Source organism: Cervus canadensis, chromosome 5 (genome assembly GCF_019320065.1).
Source record: "Cervus canadensis isolate Bull #8, Minnesota chromosome 5, ASM1932006v1, whole genome shotgun sequence".
NCBI classification, from domain to species: domain Eukaryota; kingdom Metazoa; phylum Chordata; class Mammalia; order Artiodactyla; family Cervidae; genus Cervus; species Cervus canadensis.
Window position 1 is genome coordinate 30,587,037 of NC_057390.1, and position 4,719 is coordinate 30,591,755.

At 40.3% G+C, this 4,719-nt stretch overlaps 1 non-coding gene across 1 annotated transcript; it reads right to left on the minus strand.

The window, feature by feature from the left end:
* Positions 1-4,418: 4,418 nt before the first annotated feature.
* On the minus strand, positions 4,419-4,490 carry TRNAC-GCA. The gene has a single exon. It is a non-coding gene; the product is annotated as a tRNA-Cys (tRNA).
* Positions 4,491-4,719: the final 229 nt, after the last annotated feature.

Consider the following 4,719-nt stretch of genomic DNA (forward strand, 5'->3'; position numbering starts at 1 on the left):
CAGACACAACTGAGCGACTTCACTTCACTTCCCTTCCAGTCTCTTTATTAAGCAGCCATCAAATCTTGGCTGACTACTGTGTATGCAAAAAGTTATGGTTAGGAAGTGATTTTCTGACAATCAAGTCTCATAAGTATTCTCTTAGCAGTGAAATGTTAAAAATGACTTGTTTTTCAATTCTTCAGCAGGATGGCTATTGTAATGCCTATGTGCATATGAATTAGAAGGTACAGCCAATTTAAACCTTAAAGAGCTTGGGATCCACTGTAAATTGACACTGAAATGACTTAAACTTCATTAATAAACAGCAATGATACAAGGAATGTGTGCTAAATTGCTTGTCATGACTCTTTGTGACCCCATGGACTGTGGCCCACCAGGATCCTCTGTTAATGGAATTCTCCAGGCAAGGATACTGGAGTGGGTTGCCATTTCCTTGTCCAGGGGATCTTCCTGACCTAGGGATCGAACCCGTGTCTCTTATGTCTCCTGCATTAGTAGGTGGGTTCTTTACCATTAGCGCCACCTGGGAAATCTGATGAGGAATGGCTTCAAGAAAAATTTACTTAAAGATAAAAAAAAAATTGCCATCTGCTGTCACCCTGTTTGTTTAACCTATATGCTGAACACATCTGTGAAATACAGGACTGGATGAGTTATAAGCTGGAATCAAGATAGGTGCGAGAAACATCAGCAACCTCAAATATGTGGATGATAGCTCTCTAGTGGCAGAAAGTAAAGAGGATCTAAAGAGCCTTTTGATGAGGGTGAAGGAGGAGACTGAAATAGCCGGTTTAAGACTAAATATTTTTTTTTAAAAAACCCCAAAATTAAGATCATGGCATCCAGCCCCATTACTGCATCCCAAATCAAAGGGGAAAAGGTGGAAGTAGTGACAGATTTCCTCTTCTTGGGCTCTAAAATCACTGTGGATGCTGACTGCAGCCATGAAATCAGAAGACGATTGTTTCTTGGCAGGAAAGTGATGAGAAACATAGACAGTGTGTTGAAAAGCAGAGACATTACTCTGCTGACAAAGGTCCTTATAGTCAAGGCTATGGTCTTCCCAATGGTCACGTATGGTTGTGAGAGCTGGACTGTAAAGAAGGCAGAACACCGAAGAATTAATGCCTTTGAAATGTGGTGCTGGAGAAGACTCCTGAGAGTCCCTTGGACAGCAAGGAGATCAAACCAGTCAATCTTAAGAGAAAGCAACACTGAATACTCAGGACTGATGCTAAAGCTGAAGCTCCAGTATTTTGGTCACCGGACGCGAACAGCCGACCCATTGGAAAAGTCCCTGATACTGGGAAAGATTGAGGGCAGAAAGAGAAGAGGGTGTCAGAGGATGAGATGGCTGGATGGCATCACCAATGCAGTGAACATGAACTTGGGCAAACTCTGGGAGACTGAGAGGAACAGGGAGGCCTGGTGTGCTGCAGTCCATGGGGTCACAAAGGGTCAGACATGACTGGGAGACTGAACAAAAACAACAAAAAGATTGCAAGGAGAAATTACAATTTGCAGTTATGAAAAATTAAGACAAGAAAGAAGGGATCATTCCAATCATGGAACATAATATGGCCAAAGGCACCACAGTAGGTAAAACAGGCTTTGGAGGTACATGACCTACTGTCAGTCCAGGGGGAAAAAGAGAGGGCTTATGTAAGGAGATAGCGTCCCTCTTTCCTGGTGTGCCTTCAGTGTATACGAAGAACGTCTGACCTTCAGTAGAAAATCACAGTGTAATGGGAAGTAACACAAGTACTTAGTTTGGAACCAGAACTTCCAAATGGCAGTTCTACAATTTACATTTTTAGGGGCTGAGTTATCAGGATTAAATGCCATTTTTTCTTCATAGGTGGTGATGCCTGTCCGTGTGAAAACACAGCATTTTATAAATGACACTTTGCACCATCCTTCACTGTTTTACAGGAAATACGCCTGCTGTCTACTCCATTTCTTTCTTGGTGCCTCACTGCTTTATCCCTTCATAAGTTGTATTCAATGCCAAAGAATTACACTGACACCTTTTTTCTTTTCCCCCAGAACACCTAGTAAACCATGGAACTCCAGTCCTCTTTTCTGAAGATTCAAGAGCAAGCTCACACCCCATATTATCATACCATGCGAGGATTTTTTCACCTCTCTGCCATTTACTGACACGCTGAGCTTACCCCTTTATTAGTCTTTTTGCCTTTTTTTTTTTTTTCCTACTTGGGCTATGACATTTCTCACATCAAGCACCTCTCTATCATTTTCTCCAGTTTTGTTATCTGGATTTTCTTTTTTCAGTCTCTGGCACTTATCTACCTCAGATACATGAACATCTGTGGCATATTTCCACAGACCTGGCATTTGACTATGAAAGAGCTACTCTCAGGGAATGGAGACAGCACAGACCCTGGAGGACTAAAGCTTGACGTGGCTTGCGAAATTCATGTGGCCTGTGTGGCAGAATGGAGTCAGAGAGAAGTTGGGGTCAGCTTATCATAGAAGGAAATGGCAACCGACTCCAGTATTCTTGCCTGGAGAATCCCATGGACGGAGGAGCCTGGCAGGCTACAGTCCACTGGATTGCAAAGAGTCAGACACGACTGAGCGACTTCACTTCACTTCCCTATCACATTCTGTAGGGAATTTCACTGGACAGCTGTTAACTAACAGCCACTTTTTCACAAGGCCCTGTTTTTCACAAGGTCCTATGTGGGTTGTTGTTAGCTGCCAAGTCGTGTCCAACTCTTTTGTGACCCCGTGGACTGTAGCCCGCCAGGCTTCTCTATCTGTGGGATTTCCCAGGCAAGAATATTAGAGTGAGTTGCCATTTCCTTCCCCAACTCTGTGGGTACCAGGATGGCAAAGATTCTGTTCTTGCCATCAAAAACTTGTCATCTAACATATAAGATCAGATCCCAGTTATGTCAGAAAAGTAATGGGTGGTTGTAAGAAAACTAAGAGAGAAAGGGCAATGAGAGAGAAGAGGAAGATCCTTGCTTACTGGCCAAGGGCCAATCATGCTTTCTGAAAAACAAAGATGCAATAATTTACCTTCATCCTAACGATGAGGCAGGAAGCACATTGCACTAAAACTGTACATCTATGCACTTTAAGCTGTAGAGAATTGGTCAGTATCATCTGTCACAATCAAAGCCTCTTTTCTCCTTCCTAGAAATGGTTCTATTTAAGTCTTTGTACCTGATCCCAAGGAACTCAAGCAAATGCACATCAGCAGTATAAAATGGCCTGTTTGATAGCTAATTTCAGCGTTTTAACTTTTGCCAGCATTGCCTACAACTGTTGCATTCACTTAGATAATGGTAGAAAAATAGCCTAGACAATAATTAAGTAATGGTGCCAAAGTTTCCTTTCCACCATGGCATTCTACTCTTCTCATTTCATCATAAGTCTTAAATTTGCCTTAAGACTCTAACTCACTTTAATGAGTATGAAATGTGATTATGAAAGTAACTGGAAAAGAACGTATGTTATTCTAAAATCTAAGTACTTAGGGATGGGGGAAATCTATAACTTGGAAATGCAAAGATTCTTTAAGGATGTAAATTTCATCATTGAGCTGCTGATTATTGTTTCTTTTTTTCTTTCATTACTTTTCTTTTATGTTACATGTCTATGTTATGAAATAGCCTGCATTTTTCCAATTCAAATTTTCTAATACATGAGAAGTAATTAACCTTATAGTAGACCTAATTCTAAATGCCCAAATGGTCCTTTTTCTCATTAGTTATTTTAATTGGTCTGACATGTACTGGGATCCTGACAATAAGCAGTCCAAATTTTAATTTAATAGACTATAATCTGTTTGGAACTGAAAACTGTCTCAATCTGTTTGGAAGAGAAAACTGTCTCAATCTGTAATAAAACACTGTCATTTTCTTCATGTGTGTGTATTGCTGAGTGACATATTACTGTGGTCCATCCATGATCATTTTAAATAAAAAGTTACTGGTTTTTTAAAAATTTCTGTTAAAAATTTAAAAAAAAGTTACTACCATTATTCCCTATATTGTAAAAATATCACCCAAAGTACAATTTTTTTTCTTTTTCCGGCTTTATTCAGATATAACTGACATATAATATTGTATAAGTTTAAGGTTTATAACATGCTTATACTGATATACTGCAAAATGATTTCCATCATAGCATTAGCTATCACCTGTCTCTTCACATAATTACCAGTTCTTTGTGATAAGAACATTTAAGATCTACTCTTTTAGCAGCTTTCAAGTTTATAGTATATATTGATAACTAGTCACTATGCTGAATATTGAAAGTGAAGTCGCTCAGTCGTGTCTGACTCTTTGCGACCCCGTGGACTGTAGCCTACCAGGCTCCTCCATCCATGGGATTCTCCAGACAAGAATACTGGAGTGGGTTGCCATTTCCTTCTCTAGGGGATCTTCCCTACCCAGGGATCGAACCCGGGTCTCCTGCATTGCAGGCAGACGCTTTAACCTCTGAGCCACCAGGGAAGCCACCTGCTGATTAGATCCCCAGAATTTATTCCATCTTAAAACTTAACGTTTAGCTAATAATTCCCCTTTCCCCCAATTCTCCAGCCCCTTGTAACCACCGTTCTAGTTTCTGTTGGGCTTTTTAAGATTCTACATATAGATGATATCATGTGGCATTTGTCTTTCTCTCTCTCTTATTTCAGTTAGCATAATGCCCTTAATGTCCATTCATGCTGTCACAAATAGC